Source organism: Chrysemys picta, chromosome 2 (assembly GCF_011386835.1).
Source record: "Chrysemys picta bellii isolate R12L10 chromosome 2, ASM1138683v2, whole genome shotgun sequence".
Lineage (NCBI taxonomy): Eukaryota > Metazoa > Chordata > Testudines > Emydidae > Chrysemys > Chrysemys picta.
Window position 1 is genome coordinate 116,551,266 of NC_088792.1, and position 18,494 is coordinate 116,569,759.

The following is an 18,494-nucleotide window of genomic DNA, read 5'->3' on the forward strand; positions in this document are numbered from 1 at the left end:
GTAACCCTGATTTATGTCCTATAACTGGGCCAAGAAGTAAATATCAGTCTTGTACCAGCTTTCCGATGAGTCAGACCTGTATTACACTCTTGACTTTACTAAGTAAGCCAAAATTCACCTATCTGCAGCTCCTCAAACAGACCCAGCCTCTCTATGTACACCTTGACTCAGTTGTTTCTATACTAATTAATAGACTGCTATCCCTTGTATTCTGTGTGGCTACTTATGTTACCCAACTGTGCTTCCATTACAGTGTCAAATTAAAGTCACTGAAAACCTAATCTCTTCCCCTCCTTTCAGCTAGGTACAATATTCTCAATGGAACTCAAACCTCAGGCCAGGCTAGGATTTCAGGGTAAAGGTGCAATATGTGAAACTCATTGGTTTTGCATGATTTTGACTCCAAAGTCAGGGTCAGAAGCAAGACTGGTAATTGAAGATCAGAAGTGAAGCATAAGGGCAGGAGGAGAGACAATGATTAAGCACAAGGTGGATGCAGGAATAGAGTAAGGATCATAGACAGGGCTGGATACAGTCACAAACAGGGTCCAACACAGTCACAACAGAAAATCACCATGATGCTCAGACAAATGTCCTCTGCTTCCTTCTGGCTTAAATATCATCATTGGACCAATCACTGGAGCCTGGTGATCCCCCAGTCAGGGCTCTCCTGGGTGGTGCCTTAGCTAAAGCTGTAGTTATACTAGCTTTGTGGAGACCAGGCTGCAGGAGCTGCCTGGGGACTCCTATGCCAGGGTTCAAAACCTCACAGTATCTATTATGTTTAGTCTCTTAGAAGTGTGTTATACTTGGTTTTATTTATAACCATATCCATTTCCATTTCCCTTGCTTTATAGCACTTACATTTCTCTTTGTTAATAAATTTCTTGTTTTATGAGTCCATCTCAGTGCTGTAATATTAAGCAAAATGTGAATTCTTAATTGAATCAAACAAGGTGGTGTCTCTTTGCAGATAGCTAAATTGGTAATTGCTGAGAGTGTCTAGTGGCAGGGGCTGGATACTCCAGGGGAAATGCTCTTCCAGGGGGCTCAGGAATAGAGGTGCACCAAATGTTATCTGCAAGGCAAAGTAAAGGCTGGTGGAGCTTTGGGTGGCTAACAGACATGAGTGTCAGGGAATTGGCATGTAGCTTAACATCACTAAGTGTCTCTTTCGCTAAAGCAGAAAGATAACAAAGTGACTCCTACTTCTGGGCACCTCAAGAAAGTGTCACAACTGGGTAGTGCTCAGATTTGATGGCGTGTTTCAAATTTCTTTTGATCTATGCAAATCCTTAACTTGGCTGGTTTAATTACACTGACCGCACTGCGAACTCAATCAGTGTCTGTAGGCACTCAACATTTTCTTTTCTCATCTGGTTAAGTTCAGCTCAAATGTTATTTCTTGGTGCTAACGGGACTTTATATCATGTATACAATTTGGCAGCACTCTGGGAGCTGTATCACTGATGTATTCAATTCAACTCTGCAACTTTAAGAATATCTTTTGCATCTTGTTCTGCATAAAAGTTTCACACTTGATTAGGGTTACCATATTTCAGCAAGCAAAAAAGAGGACGGGAGGAGCCCCGCCCTAGCCCCGCCCCGTCCTGCCCTAGCCCCGCCCCTGCTCCCACCCACTTCCCGCCCCCCTCAGAACCCCCAACTCTCCCCCCCACTCCTTGTCCCCTAACTGCCCCCACAAGACTTCACCCCCACCTAAGCCTCCCTGCCTCTTGTCCCCTGACTGCCCCCTCCTGAGACCCTCCCCCCAATCCTAACTGGCCACCTAGGACCTACCCCCTACCTGTGCCCTGACTGCTCCAACCCTTATCCACACCCCCACCCCCAGACAGACCCCTGGGACTCCCATGCCCCATCCAACCACTCCCCACCCCCTGACAGCCCCCCCCAGAACTCCCGACTCATCTAAACCCCTCTGCTCCCTGTCCCATTGACTGCTCCGATCCCTCTCCCCACTCCTGCCCCCTGACAGCCCCCCCCCAGAACTCCCAACCCCCCCCCGTTCCTTGTCCCCTGACTGCCCCCTCCTGGGACCCCTGCTCCTAACTGCCCTCCAGAACCCCACCCCCTACCTAAGCCTCCCTGTTCCTTATCCCCTAACTGCCCCTTCCTAAGACCCCCCTCCCTAACTGCCCCCCAGGACCCTACCCCCTACCCGTACCCTGACTGCCCAAAACCTTATCCACCCCTCCCCAGAAAGCCCCCCCCCAAACTCCCGACCCCCCCCCCGTCTCTTGACTGCCCCCTCCAAAACCTCCCTGCCCCTTCTCCGACCCCCTGGCTCCCTTGTCGTTGACCTTCGGTTTGCCTAAGGTCTCTCTGGGAGCTTGCTCAGGAACTGTCTGAGCTGTTCTCCCGGCACGCTGGGCAGCAGCGGGGGAGGAGCTCCAGACTGCCGGAGGTGAATGCAGGGAGGGAGGGAGTGAGTGAGCTATGCTGCAGGGGGAGGAGGGACTCTCTCTCGCTGTCGGAGCCCCATGTAAGTGGCACCATCCGGCTGCCCTGTTAGCCGCGCGTGCTCTGCATGGGGGGGAGGGAGGGAGGGAAGTTCGGACATTAACAAATTTCCCCCGGACGCTATTTTTAGTTCAAAAATCCGGACATGTCCGGGGGAATCCGGACGAATGGTAACCCTAACTTGATCCTCTGCATTTGCAGACAGTTCTGCATCACCAAGTGAGACTTCCTGTCTCACTATTCCATACTCTACTGAGCAGTGTTTGTTTTTATACAGATATGCCAGTGTGGCTTTGCTGCACAGACTCATTTTTGTGCCCAGTATATGAAACAAGCTTAATTTTTCAGTTTTAACATTGAGTAGTGCCACAGACTGGCTGGCCCTGTAAGGCAAGCCCCTGTCAGCCTTGCCTGTGACCAGACAGCAATTTCCCAGCTGAGTGTGTCTTAATTATAATAACTGACCCCAGCTATGGGGTAGCAGAGAGAGGACTATTTAAATAGAGCTGTAAGTTCAGTCTGGGGAGGGGACTGGAACAAGGGCCTGGGAGAGTCACTACTGAAAGAGACCCACACCCAGTAGGTTAGGCTCAGGGGGAGGGGAGGCTGAAACTGGGCCTCTAGGGAGCAGGGACTGGGAGAGACCTGAAGAAAGTTGCCAGAGTCCCTGGGAAGGGTAGGTAGTGAGAAGATCTGCTGGGAGGAAGCAGGCTAGGAGACGCTCTGCAGGACCAAGGAATAGGGGCTCAGAAGCAGAGAACTTCAGTGCATCCCAAGAAAAGCAGAAGAATTATTAATTTAGATATTTATGTGGCTTTACAGTTGGACCTTGTTACCATGGAAGGGGGATCAAACCTTTGAGTGACCTGGCCCTGGAAGACTGACATTGCAGGGCCAAGGACGTGGCCATTGGTGGCATGGGGTTTTTCTAGAGATGAAGTCCACCGGAATGTCACGACCTGACACCAGGGGGCACTGGCAACAAGAGCAACGGCCTACACTTGTCTTTAGTTTTTTCTGTATTTAATCCCACCAGGCCTTCTATGGGGTGGGCTGTTGTGAAATCAGTACACTTCCTTGGAGGCTCCTGGCCACAGGTTCTATCAGCCTCATCATGCAGACCCTCAAAACAGGCTTCTCTGTTTTTTTTCCCCCTTTCAGAACTGTATTTCTTGGCATATACGTTTACCTTAGTTTGTTCTGTGCAATACCCTTTCAGTGAAATCAGATCCATATTAGAAACCAGTGTTCAAGTGTGGGGAAGGTGATCTCTTTTTTAATCCATTAGACTAACAGTGGTTTCAGTGCCAGTCACCTTGTTGATGCATCGCTCTCCCCAGCTCTGGCTGTGCATCTACAAAGTAGTCTAGGGTAACTACACTTAAGGTTTTAAAAAAAGAGGACACTCCACGGGGCCCTGGCCCCATCCCTTCCCTGCCCCAACTCTGCCCCTTCCCCCAAAGTCCCACCCCAACTCCGCCCCCTCCCCTGAGCGCCCCGCATTCCCCCTCCTCCCTCCCAGCCACGCGAAACAGCTGCCCAAGCGCTACTGGCTTCACGGTTTGCCAGGCAGCCCCCAGACCTCCAGACCCGTTGCGCCCCCAGCTGGGCGCTTTCCCAGCGCAGCCGGAGCCCGGGAGGGGAAGCGCCCAGCCGGGGACGCAGGGTCTGGAGGCTGCCCGGAAAACAGTGAAGCCAGTAGCGCTGAGGTGTCTGGGGGGAGCTGCAGGCGGATTGCGGCTGCTGCTCCCCCCAGACACCTCCGCTCTGTGCAGATGAAGAGCCAAGCTGCCCAAGCGCTACCGGCTTCACGGTTTGCCGGGCAGCCCCCAGACCTCCAGCTTTCGGAAGCATCCGGCTGGGGGCACAGCGGGTCTGGAGGTCTGGGGGCTGCCCGGCAAACCGTGAAGCCAGTAGCGCTCGGACAGTTCGGCTCTTACAGAGCTGAGAAGTCAGGGAGCAGCAGCAGCCGCCGGAGCCCGGGAGGGGAAGTGCCCAGCCAGGGGCGCAGGGTCCGGAGGTATGGGGCTGCCCGAAGCCGGTAGTGCTCGGGCAGCTCGGCTCTTACAGAGCTGAGGAGTCAGGGAGCAGCAGCAGTCGCCGGAGCCCGCTCTAAGGTAAGTCAGGGATGCCGGCAAAGCTGGGAGTATTTTTCACAGACATGTTCGGCTTTTTGGAATTCCCCCCAGACGGGTGTTTGATTACCAAAAAGCCGGGCATGTCCGGGAAAGACCGGATGTATGGTAACCCTAAAGTAGTCTCAAGCATGTTGACTTCTTAACAGCAAGAATAGCAGAATGGTAACTTTGGGTTTGGAATGCTGAGCCCAAGTTTCTTCTTTTTCATGCACATTCTGTAGTAATGTATGCAGCAGCCAAGGAAACTTTGTCCTACATCCTGCTAGGCAACACAAAGAGGTTAAAGGAAAAGGGAGCGGGGGAGGGGGCTGCTAGTAGGAGAAAAAAGGATGAAGACCAAAAGGGGAGGGTAAATGTAGGGCAGGAAAACGTCATAGTGTTAAAAGCTGCATGCACCAGAACTTAGAAGATATGCAAAAGAATTCACAGCACAAATCCACCACTGAGATGAAAGCAGGCTGGGATACCAGCAACTGCTTTAAATCATTGTGGACTTGAAGGAGAAACTGCAGATTATGCCAGTAAGACATAAAAATGTCAAATATTATTTGGGAGATCTAGAAACTGACTCATGATTAATCCCTTAAATACATTATCACAGACACCATGGGCCAAATCCTGCTTTTAGTTACACTGATGTAACTACTCCAAATCAATTGTGCTATTCCAGATTTACACTGGGGTATGAACAGAATTTAAAGTTAAAAAGACTCCTGCACAGCTTGAACCAGGAATTGGCACTTTCATAGTGTGGAGTAAAAATACAATCAACCTGATACTATTCCCTAGTATACCATCCACAGTAGATAGCTATAATTTATTTATTCTCACAGCACCATAAGTGTGCATGGTGTTTTACCTACAACTAAAGCACAGAGCCCAGTTCTCTTCCAACAATAGGGTAACTCAAGAATTACTCCACTGAAGTTGGTGTTCCACTAATATAGGAGAATCAGGCCTTATACGTCGCAGCTCTTAACAGTTTACAATCTAAACCAAGATATAAACAGCGAAGTTGACTGATTCTGGAGTTGAGCCGGTGAAGGGCAACAGCAACATGATTGTACAGTTACCAAGATTAGTGATGACTGATGATAAAGAGCTCTTGGGAGAAGAATACAGCTGGAAGTGGTGAAATTAATCATATTACTCATTGATGCTGCCACTATGTGGTTGACTAATAAAGGCTCAGTATTGTCACCTTCATTTAAGCAGAAGCCCACACATTTAATGAACAATTACCTAACTTGAAAACAAGTATTCAAGCTTATCCAGTGCAATCACACATTACATTTAAGGGTCCTATCCAGCCGGCATTTAATTGACAGCCAAACCAACGGGATTTGGACTCCAAAGCTGACTGCCTTCCAACCATATACCTTTTCATATTCTAGCCACAAAAATCACCCAGTGATTATGTGCCCAATGTACTGGTATAAGGCTACATTTTCAGTCTGGCTTCACCTTGGCTTCTAACTCTGTGCCAGCAATGAACTACAGATGCCAAATTGAGGGCACAATTAACTGTGCGCACATAACAATGCATGCATAATACTGAGCACAACATTGTAGTAACTGCGTATGTAACCCACACACCTCCGGGGCGTGGTGCTCTGTCCCATCTAATGGCACCCAGACCACTTAGAGAGAGGTGAATGAGTCTGCTCTACAGCCTTAATTAAAGGCCATATGGCTTTTAGCTCATGCCATAGAGCAGTGGTCACCAGCCCATCGATCACAATCAACTGTTCGATCCTGGAGCCTCTGCCAGTCGATCGCAATCTCTGGGCTGCTAAAAGTCCAGCGGCGCAGCAGGGCTCAGGCAGGCTGCCTGTCTGCTGCGTCCCCATGCCGCTCCTGGAAGCGGCTGGCTGCTGGCACTTCTCTGCAGGCCCCGGGAGTGGGGGGTGAAGTGGCTCTGCACGCTGCCCCAGCCCCCAGCACCAGCCCCGCAGCTCCCATTGGTCAGCAGCACTTGCAGGTGCAGGCAGTGCACGGAAACCCGCTGCCCCCTCTCCCCCCAGCTTCCGTGAGCGACATGGGGCCGTGGCAGGTAGGCAGGCAGGCAGCCTGCCTGAGCCCTGCTATGCTGCTGACCAGGAGCCGCCTGTGGTAAGTGCCTCCCAGCCAGAGCCTGCACCTCACACCCCCTCTTGCATCCCCACCCCATGCCCCAGCCTGGAGCCCCCTCCTGCACCAAGCTCCCTCTGAGAGCATGCACCCCCTCCTGTACCCCAAACCTCAGCTCTAGCCCTGAGCCCACACCCAAACTCCCTCCCAAAGCTCACACCCCTCACCCCCTCATGCACTGCAATCCCCTGCACCAGCCCAGAGCCCCCTCCTGTACCAAACTCCCTCCCAGAGCCTGCACCCCCACCCTCTCCTGCACCCCAACACGCTGCCCCAGCCTGGAGCCCTCTCCTGCACCTAAACTCCCTCCCAGAGCTTATACACCTCACTCCTGCACCCCAAACTCCTGCTCCAGGCTCAGCCAATGCACACCCCGCAGTTAAGAATGTTACACTGCTTTGTAACAATCCCTGAAGGATTTGGGATCTGTAACCCTTCGGCCCATCAGAGTTGGCAGCAACAAGGGCCTGGTTCGGTATCTAGAGGTTCCGTTTCAATAACACAATGCAAAACTGGCTCAAGCCCCCACCCAGTGACCTGGGACAATTACATACCACCCCCCTGGGCACTTCTAAGAGGCAATACTTCCCCTCCCACAAGCACGGAGTCTGAGTGTGGCAAAATCATTTTAATAAAGGAGGGAAACATTGCAGCATTATGTTGGGGAAACACCACAAACAGGATTCATAACACAAACCATGAGCAAAAGACCCGCCCCCAAGTCAGTTTGGCAGTGTCCTTTTCCCCTCAGGGTCTTAAGTCCAGCAACCCACCAATCACCCCCACCCACAGTTTCTGTCCTTGGTCAGCGCAGCCCCCAGAGTTCAGAAGTTCATCTGCAGAGTTTACCCCTAACCTGGGTGGAGGTGTGGGGGGAGGTATGGGGGCAGCTTAAATGCTCCGCTGCTCAGGTTGATGGCTGATTGCCACACCTCTCTGCAGGGTCCTGCTAGCTGTGCCTCTCCACTAGCCACCCTGCTGCTAGTCACTCACCAATATGTCTTCAGCCCCCTACCCCCAACTTAACACAGTTTTCAGTAGGCGGGGGAGGGGGGGAAACATGCAGCAGTGCTGGCACACTCAGAATCACTTCCCCAAAGTAGGCCTAATTCTTAGACCTAGGAATCACTGATTTCAGCTCTGCAGCATATAACAAGACTCCTAAGGGAGTCAGAATTAGCTCTGTTATTACACAGTTGAGAGGGGCAGGGTCAAAGTAGTATGGGGGGGGCCCTCAGAGGGGACACACTACCAGGTACAAATACCTGTCCCCAACCTCTCTCAGTTCACTGGGCTTTGGAACCCATGTCCCTTGCCTAGCGAGTGCTACTTAGGTGAGGGCGAGTCCCTCTGTCATAAAATGCCAACTACAGTTCTACTGTCCTTGATTCCATAACCAGGATAACACTTTATTACTCCTGCCCCAATAACAAAGAGACTAGGGGTCCCACAGCAGCCAAAGTGACCATTTGGGCAAGCAGTCCCTTCGTGCTAGGCAGGGTGGGTGTGCCCATGCAAATGAGATCAGCCCCTGAAGTCCTTTTCCACAGCTCACCACCAGATGTCAGGGTAGAGCTTATTCTGACTCTGCTTACATCCTCCCCCCAGCCAAGAATTTGTCGTCCCGACAAATCACACTCCCTGTTATACCCACTCATTGGTTCCCTCCAAAGAGCCTCAGGAAGCCCACTATGGCTCCCATCAGCCTATATGCTAAACATATTGGCTCCTCACTAGTGACCCCAAGTGCATCATAAGTTAACCGTTTTACTGGTCTTATTACCCTGTCCCATCTATTGAGAATCTCTGTTGCAGGGGTAGGGGGAACATCTTCTTGGGTGACAGATGGAGAGGTTTCCTTTGAGGGTCTCTCTGCTACTGGCATAGGCCCCTGCATCTCTGGTTCTAACAGTGGAAAGTCCAAGGTACCCGGGGCACCCTCCACCTGTATGTCTCCACTGTCCAATAACCTTTGTGTGTCATCACAGAGGGGTCCCATTGGCGGCACAGAGGTGCCAGTAATGGGCCTAAATACTTCTGCCCTGGGGTTTAGAGCTGAGGAGGGGATCTCTCTCTTGGTTCAGCTGATTGAGACTGAAATCTTGTCTCCATTCCAGGATACACCATGGTTGAGTCTTCCTCCTCAGACTCACTCTCAGATGTGCTGAATAGGGGTAGGTTAGCTGCAGGGGGCCCGTTGTCCATGTTGGATGGCAGCTTTGCTCTGGCACTTTTGGTCCTGCCCGGTTGTCCTGTCATGGTCCATCTCATAAGGGGTGCCTACCAATTCCCCCCCAGGGAGCAAAAGGTTTCTATGCACCGTCTTTATTTGCCCTGGACCCACTTCAGGTTTGATCTTGTAGATTGGCAGATCTCCCAGCTTTTCCATCACCAGGTAAGGTACTGCCCTCCACCTGTCAGCTATCTTGTGTTTGCCAGCAATACCCAAATTTCACAGCAGGATTCTGTCCCCCGGCTGGAACTCCTGCAAATGCACCCTAGCATCATATTGATGTTTGTTGCGGTCTGAGTTCTTCCGAGCTGCAGACATAGCTAAGTGATAAGCATCCCACAGCTTTTCTCTTAGTCGGGATACATATTGCTGATGAGTTTCAAAGCTATCTCCATCCTCTGATACACCAAAGCACAAGTCTATGGATAATCTTGGTTCTCGCCCAAACATCAAGAGATATGGGGTGACTCCCATAGCATCGTTCTTTGTGGCGTTGTAGGCATGCACCAGAAATGTGAGATACTGGCTCCAGGTTGCCTTCTGCTCTGGTCGCAACATCCCCAACATATCTAACAGGGTTTGATTGAACCTCTCTGGTTGAGGATCATCTTGCGGGTGATAAGGCGCTGCCTTAGACTTTTTAATTCCTGCTATCTGTTAAGGGGCTTATTCCTTCACCCTCTCACTTCCCTGGTCCTTCTCGCATGAACAGAGAGCAACAATATCCGAAGTCTGAAGGTGCAAACAATTTGATGTTTATTGGGGTGAAGTTCCAGCAAGCATGATTCCAGTTTCCTTCCTCAGTGTCCCCCTTCCCAGCTCTGACACCATAGAGCCTGGCCTGTGTCCCTGTTCCCATTCCCCCCCTTAGCGAAACATGATTCCAATTCTCCCACCCCCATTCCCTGTTCCCATTCCCTACTTACTTCCTGATTGACTGCAGACTACATAGTAAAACTTGAGTTCTGCTTAGCTATACCTTAACCATCATTTTACTGAAATTTAACTAACCAATCCTAACGTATTGTAACATGATTATTTAACAAATTATATCCCACCACCTTAATTGGTTTACACTCAACAAAATTAATTATACAGCAGACTGAAACAATCCCAGAACCAGACAGAGATTATACAGACAAACAATAGGGAAGTGGAGACTACAGTGATGGGACAATACAGAAATGAGGATTTCACATCCCAGCTATTGATAAGTGAGTTCTTGGCAGACAGGATGCTATCAAACTAAGTTTCCTTTTACATCTTCTTCTAGGCTCTTCCCTTTCTCTGGAGGTGATAGGGATATCAGGACAGGATTCCTTATATTCCTAACAGCCCAATAGCACCTTATTTCAATGTGACTAGTTTGGAATGTGAGGAAGTGACCATACACTTCCCAGTTTATGGTTGCCTCTGCTGCTTAGCCAAAGGCCTTACTTAGCCTAAGATAGGGTTACCATTCGTCCGGATTTACCCGGACATGTCCTCCTTTTTGTTCTAAAAATACCGTCCGGGGGGAATTTGTAAAGCACTCAAAATGTCCGGGATTTCCCCCCTCCCCCGGCAGAGCAGAGCGAGCAGCTGGGAGGGCTGCAGGAAAGTCCTGGGCTGGACTCCGGAGCAGCTATAGAGGAGCCGGATCCGCCCTGCATTCTGAGCCGGCAGCTCTCCCCTGCAGCCCGGTCCAGCAGCACTGTGCAGGGCCAGGGACCGGGTTTTGTTGTGCTGGGGAGCGCAGCCACGTGTCTGGCTTGGCTCGCACAGAGCCCAACACCCTGTTCTGAGCAGCAGGGTAAGGGGGCCAGGGGGCAGGAGAAGGGGCAGGGAGGTTCTGGAGGGGGCAGTCAAGAAACGGGGGGGGGCTTTTTGGGGGGAGTGGAGAAAGTTTTGGGCAGTCAGGGTACAGGTAGGGGGTAGGGTCCTGGGGGGAAGTTGGGGGGGGTCTTAGGAGGGGGCAGTTAGGGGACAAGGAACAGGGAGTCTTAGGTAGGGGGTGGGGTTCTGGAGGGCAGTTAGGAGCAGGGGTCCCAGGAGGGGGCAGTCAGGGGACAAGGAGCGGGGGGGTGGGGGGCTGGGAGTTCTGGGGGGGAGCTGTCAGGGGGCAGGAGTGGGGAGAGGGATCGGAGCAGTCAGGGGACAGGGAGCAGAGGGGTTTAGATGGGTTGCGAGTTCTGGGGGGGGCTGTCAGGGGGTGGGGAGTGGTTGGATGGGGTGTGGGAGTCCCAGGGGTCTGTCTGGGGGTGGGGGTGGGGGTGTGGATAAGGGTTGGGGCAGTCAGGGGACAAGAGGCAGGGAGGCTTAGATAGGGAGTGGAGTCCTGGGGGGCAGTTAGGGGCAGGGGTCCCAGGAGGGGGCAGTCAGGGGACAAGGAACGGGGGGAGGGTTGGGGGTTCTGGGGGGGCGGGAAGTGGGAGGGACAGGGGCGGGGCTAGGGCGGGGCTCCTCCCGTCCTCTTTTTTGCTTGCTGAAATATGGTAACCCTACCTAAGAACAGGGCCTCAGACTGTCACAGTAAGAGAAGGCCCTGACACAGACAGACAGTGATTTTGATTCTTTCTTTTATACCTCTATAACTAGCTTAGTGATAAGAATACACCTAAATTCTTAAAGTATAGGCCTTTGCAGACAGGCCTGAATATCTATATCCTAACACCATCCTCAGCACCTCCTTCAGAAGGTGATTCTCAAAGTCCCGCCCCTGGTCAGAGTGTATCTGAGCCGGGAATCCATAAACTGAGAAATATTTCTCCCACAATACCCGAGCAACGGTGGTGGCCTTCTGATCATGTGTGGGATATGCCTGCGCATACCGCATAAAATGGTCAGTCACTACTAGAATGTTCCCGACATTCCTCGTCTACTTCTAAAGACAAGAAATCAATGCATACCAGCTCCAAAGGTTTGTTGCTGGTGATGTTCTTCAGATATGCAGCCCTCGTGGGCAGAGTTTTCCTCTGAACACATCGAGTGCATGTCTCATTTCCTGCGAACATCTTCAGCCATCCAGGGCCAATAGAACCTACTATGAATAAGTTCCAGGGTCCTATCCATCTCTAGATGTCCAAAGTCATCATGCAGGGCCCTCATGGCCAGGGCTCTGAACTCTTTTGGCAGCACTAGTTGTGCTTGTTGCTTTTGTAAAGGGTCCGTGGTCACTCAGTGTAGCACTCCCTGAATCAGTTTTAGTTTGGTCCATTCTCTCAATAGTATTTTACCCTCAGGGTTAGGTGGGACAACCGCAGCTGGACTTTGCCCCTCCCTTTTGGCAAGGGCAACGCATGGGCCTGGCATGCTTACAGATCTATAAACTATAAATGCCACTAATAAAAAGTAAAACTCACGAAATGTCCAGTGGATTCTATGAGATTAGGTGCAGTGCGACCACATGACCCCCTGCACCCAAACTCCTTCCCAGAGCTTGCACCCCTCACTCCAGCACCCCACACCCCTGCCCCAGGCTCAGCCCGGAGCCCCCTCCCACACTCCAGACCCCCGGCCACAGCTGAGAGCCTGCACCCCACACCCCTGCCCCAGGCTCAGCCCAGAGCCCCCTCCCACACTCCAAACCCCCTGGCCCCAGCCCAGAGCCTGCACCCCCTCCTGCACCCCAACCCCCAGTCCGGTGAAAGTGAATGAGGGTGGGTGAGAGCGAGTGACCAAGGGAGAAGAGAAATGGAGTGAGCAGGGTGGGGCCTTGGGGAAGGGACAGGGTAGATCCTGGATTGATCTTAAATTCAAAAAGTGATCTTGTGCATAAAATGGTTGGAGACCACTGCCATACAGGCTCGTGCATTTACGCTCCAGAGGTCCCAGGTTCAATCCTGCCAATTGGGTCTGTCGGGGTTACACGTGCAAATTCTGCACATGCAGATTTGACTTCAATGTCTACCTTCTCATTCCGAAGGCATAAACAAGTATTTGAATATCAAAATTACATCACTAGTGCACAGAATTGTACCTGTAGCTGACTGCAGACTCAAATTTGGGAGTCCATTTTTGAAAATCTGACTCACAAGGGATATAAGTACATCCATGCACTAGGCGTTTCTCATAACTAGCACTAGCAAGAATGCAGAAGGCCAGTTCTCTGCAGTTTTTATTATCTTAAGCTATATCTTTTTTGCATTATTCTTATTCTCTTCCCCTCCCCACCCCGATATGAAGAGATGGTATCCAAGAGGCTTTAACATGTCTGTGCAGGGCTGTCCCTAGACATTGTGGTGCCCTACACAGCCGGGGAGGCTGGCATCCCCAGGCCTCGGTGGGGTGGGGGTGGGGGGGTGCACCCCAGGTCTGTGGAAGGCAGGAGCAGGCTTGGGGCAGAGCGGGGAAACCGCCCTCCTGCACAAGCCAGCAGAGTGGGTTGGAGCCGGGTCACTCCACTTCCTGCCGCCTGGTGATTGCAGGACAGGCCCAACCCCGCATTCATGGGGCAGCGGGAAGTGGAGTGACCCGGCTCCAGCCCTCTCTGCTCTGCTGCCCTGGCTCCCAGCCTTGGGGGGCAGATTTGAACGGATAACCTGTAGAGGTGACAACTTACTGTATTGAGCAGCTACATTAAAATATTACTTAAACAGCCCCCCCCCCCAAGCACTCAATGGTGGTGCAGCTGGGAGCCGGTGTAGTAAACTGCTACCTGATGTAGCAAATGCCTACAGGTAGCAGTTTCTTGCACTATAGTGTATGCCATTACTATGGAGAGCACTTTAATACACTACACCAGCGGAGCGGGGCAGGCTGGGGCCGGGTCGCTCCACTTCCCACCGCCCGGTGAGTGCAGGGTGGCCAGACCCCTGCTGCAGTCCCCTGAGACGTAGCTCAGGAGAAGGGGTGGAGTGGGAGTGGGGGCGGAGGCAGAGCAGGGGTGGGAAAAGGCGGGGTGGAGCAGAGGCGGGGGGCTTTGGGGAAGGAGTGGAGTGGGGGCAGGGCTGGGACAGGGCAGGGGTGGGAAGAGGCAGGGAGGCGGCAGAACAGGGGCGGGAGCTTTGGGGAAGAGGCGGGGCGGGGGTAGCTTTCTTGGCCAGCTCAGCCGACCGGAGGATCAGGCTGGCCGCTGGAGCAGCACACATATGCATAGGGCACCAGGAAATTTGGAGCAAGTTGGTGACCCAAATTTCCTGGTGCCCTACGCAGCTGCATAGTTTGCTAATGGGTAAGGATGGCCCTGTGCCTGTGTATGCCTGGCATTCTGCAACTGTGTCAGAGCTTGTTTCCATGATCTGCAATGCTTCCATTAGTCCATACCTTCAAGTACCTCCCTAAGTCATATTTCTTCCAAAAGGTCCTAAGCCAGTAAAGTACTTCAGTAATACTATGTACTCAAGTGCTGGGCTCTGGATCAAAGCCTGAGTACTCAGTGCCTTGCAGGATCATGCCCAATAGATCTGAGTGAGCAGGTTTTTCTTTAGCAGTACACTGCATCTCAGGAAAGACATAAAGTGCCTTTTAGAGGGGATTGTTAATAGAGATGGACCTTTGTCTGGTAGATACCTGTAGTTTTTGGAGCTACAGGGCCAGGGTTCTTGTTGCACATCCCCAGCTTGTGGGGAGCATGGTAGTAGACTCTTCACAGATGTAATGGAAACTTGCTTGGAACTTTAAAGTTGATTTTAATCCCCTGCTGTAATTCCAGAAAAGAAAAATAATGTGTATTAAGTCTAATCAACAACTAGACTGGGGTTTTGAACTTTGAGACTTTAAAATGGCTTCTTACAATTTTTTTTTTAAGTGGCTCATTTTTCCGTGTGTCCCTCTTTCAGCTCTGCAAAGTCATATTATATCACAACATTCAAACCAAGGAAGAGTTTGGCATTCATTGTCAAGGCCAGGAATACTAAAGCATTTCAGAGATTAACACCACTTGAATACTAGATATGAGTTTCTGTGACTAGAGTCAAAGGAAAAAAAATCCAAGAATATTTTAACTGATCATCAAGCTGCCCCAGGCTACTTTTCAGAAGTGAAAGGCAATCTGGTAAAGTGACTCATCCTGCTCGTGCCCATTATGTGAGGGGATATAGGCACAGGTTCCATTTCCAGAGAGGGTAACAGTCAAGTGCCTTTGCCAGAGGCATTACAGGAAGTTTGTAGCATTGACATCACTGGGACCAGGAGTGCACCCATTGTACTTTGCCAACTGTAAAGTCAGACAAATAATGCTAGCCCAGCTTTATAAAGTGCTTCAAGGGCCAGAATGGAAAATGTTACATCCCGGCAAAGAATTTCCATTAGCCACAGTTTTAATGGGGGGGGGGGCAGATTAAACAGAGAGAAATTAAGTGACTTGACCGGGAATCAGTACTGTAAGGAATCAGATCCAAGTAAGGAGAAGCCCAAACAGACTAATAAAACCAATATGCTGTCTTTAAGAAACCCTTGGGGGAAGCAGAAGTCTTAAACGTTCATAAGGCCTTACCTTAGGGCCCTGGTTCAGAGCTCCCAACTTTAAAATCAACAGCTAAAGTCTCTGGGTCTAATCAGGCTACTGGAACCCAAGAGAGACAAGAGCCCACCACCTGTCTGGTTTCTAGCCCACTCTCTCCTGTTCAGTTTCCTTTTCTTGTTTAAATAGCCCAGCCCCCAGGGTTGGGCAAGGGGCTTCCTTGATTACATCCAGGCTGCTTTGTTGTAGACTCCAGCCAGTCCCTTAAAGGGGTAGTACACTCCTTCCTTCACAAGCACAAAAGTTGCTTTGAACATGAAGTCAAGATTCCTCTGACACATCAGGTGTAAAGCTGGCATGTCCACTCCTCTCCCCACCTCCACATAAAGGACATGGAGGAAATGCCCATGGGGCCCATGCCCAGGGCCCTGGTCAGTTGGGGGGCCCCAGAAAAATGGGCACCACAGCAGAAATCCACTGCAGGGTGGCGGAAACCCAAAGCCTGGCAGAAGCTGTGGAACAGGCAGGGGAAGCCCCAGCTTTCCAACCCTGGTGCCCAGCAGAAGTGCTGGGCAGGTGGGGCAGGGGAAGCCCCAGTGCCCCGACCCCAGTCCCTGGCAGAAGCACGAGGTGGTGGAGGAAGTCCCAGGACCTGACCCCCTGCTGTGGCCCCAGGACTGGAGGAGCTCTTGCTCCCCACTGTGGCCCCATGGCTGTGGCAGGGGGACAGAGTTTCTCTGGTCTTGGGGTGCGGTGGGGGGGCAGAAAGGAGTGAACAGGGGGGTGGGACTGCAGTGGGGGGGGCAGAATGGGGCAGGACCATGGGCAAAACTGGGGCAGGGGCCATGAGGGAAGGGGTGGAATGGGGTGGGGCTGTGGGTGGAACAGGGGTGGGGCCTCAGGCAGACGGAGTGGAATGGGAGGACAGTAGACGTAAAGGTTGGGGTGGGGTCACGGTTCTGGAGCCGAGGGCCCCCACTTTTTCTGGCCTTAGGGTTTCCAGGTGTCCAGTTTTCGACTGGAACACCCTGTCGAAAAGGGACCCTGGTGGCTCTCAGCACTGCTGACCAGGCCATTAAAAGTCTGGTTGGCGGCAAAGCAGGCTAAGGCAGGCTTCCTGCCTGCCCTGGTTCCGTGCAGCTCCCGGTAGTGGCTGACTTGTCCCTGCAGCCCCTAGGCGGAGGAGTGATCAAGGAAGCTCCATGCGCTGCCCCCGCCCCACCCCAGAGCCCACAATCCCAGCAGGAGCCGGCACCTCTGCCCACACTCCAACCTCCTGCCCCAGCCCTAAGCCCACTCCCGCATTCTGAACTCCTCAGCTACAGTCCGGAGTCCCCTTCTGCACCCAAATCCCTCATCCCTGGCCCCATCCCAGAGCCCACACCCCCAGCTGGAGTTGGCACCCCGTCCAGCACCCCAAACCCCTGCCCCAACCCAGTAAAAGTGTGTGAGGGTGGGAGAGAGTGAGCAACGGAGGGAGGGGGGGATGGAGTGGGAGGCGGGGCCTTGGATAAGGGGCGGGTCAGGGGGCAGGGCAAGGGTGTTCGGTTTTGTGCAATCAGAAAGTTAGCAACTCTATCTGGCCCATGGCCCCAGGAGACCTCAATCTGCCTCTGCAGGGAGGTGAAGTGCCAGGGAGAGGAGTACATGAAACTCCACATGATCTCTGCTGGACCACTGTGGCTAGCACAACATAGATGAGCCCTTAAGCTAGTCTAGGACGGGGGACAGAAATGTGGCTTAGAGCACTCACTGCAGCTGCGGAGCGGCTCTCCATCTTTACCTACACATGAAAAAGAAAGTTAAAGGGCCTATTGCCCAAAAGTGAGAAATTCCAAAATCAGAAAGTGTAATTTCACTGAAACCAGCACCAACCAACCAAAAAGACCAGGAGGCTGCTGAACATCAACAGTGTTCTTCCCATGCTGAAATATGGATTTCCTTATATTTGAAAAGAAAAAGGGATGAAGGCCTGGCTTCATTAAAATCAATGGGAGTTTTACCATTGGCTTCAGTGAAGCCAGGATTTCACCCAAGGTGTTTGCATATTATATGGGCAATATAAGATTATAAATGTACTTTAATATTTATTTTGTTGCTTTTAGTTGCTTGAGTTTTTATTAGGGCTGTCAAGCAATTCAAAAAATTAATCGTGATTAATCATGAGATTAAAAAATCTAATCACGATTAATCATGTGATTAACCGCACTGTTAAACAATAATAGAATACCATTTATTTAAATACTTTTGGATGTTTTCTATATTTTCAAATATGTTGATTTCAATTACAACACAGACTACAAAGTGTACCGTGCTCACTGTATATTATTATTTTTTATTACAAATATTTGCAGTATAAAAAAGATAAATAAAAGACATAGTATTTCAATTCACCTTGTACAAGTACTGCGGTGCAATCGCTTTATCATGAAAGCGCAATTTACAAATGTAGAATTATTATTATTATATAACTCCCTTCAGCTGAGTGAGCCCTTGTTTGCAAGGGAGGGTGGATTTTACCCTCCCTTGCAGCTTCAGCATGTGGCAGGGGAGGAGAGGCTGGTGCAGGGAGGCTGTGCTCGCCAGGCCCGTTCTCAGTGTTTCTCACTTTTTGTGCTGGTGGCCCCTTTTGCACTTAAAAAAAAAAGTGACTTCCCTGTTAGAAAAACTTGTGACCAACCCCTTTAGTCTGGGGGGGGGGCGAAAATCGGAGATTCAGCCCCACTCAGTGTTGGGGGGCTTCAGGGCTCGGGCCGTGGAGCTGTGGGCTGGGACTTCAGTCCCCAGCCACCGATGCCTCCCTCCCCACCCAGAGGTATGCAATTAACGCATTAAAAAAAATAACGCGTTAATTTTGTTTTCAGGTCATCGCAGGCATTCACTGCGATTGACAGCCCTAGTTTTTATTAATGATATCTTTGATAAGTAGCACATTGTTGTCACTCAGAATCATAGACATGTAGGGCTGCAAGGGACCTCGGGAGGTCACCTAGTCCAGCCCCCAGTGCTGAGGCAGGACCAAGTAAACCTAGACCATCCCTGACAGGTATTTATTGAACCTGTTGTTAAAAACCACCAATGATGGGGATTCCACAACCTCCCTTGGAAGCCTGTTCTAGAGCTTAACTAC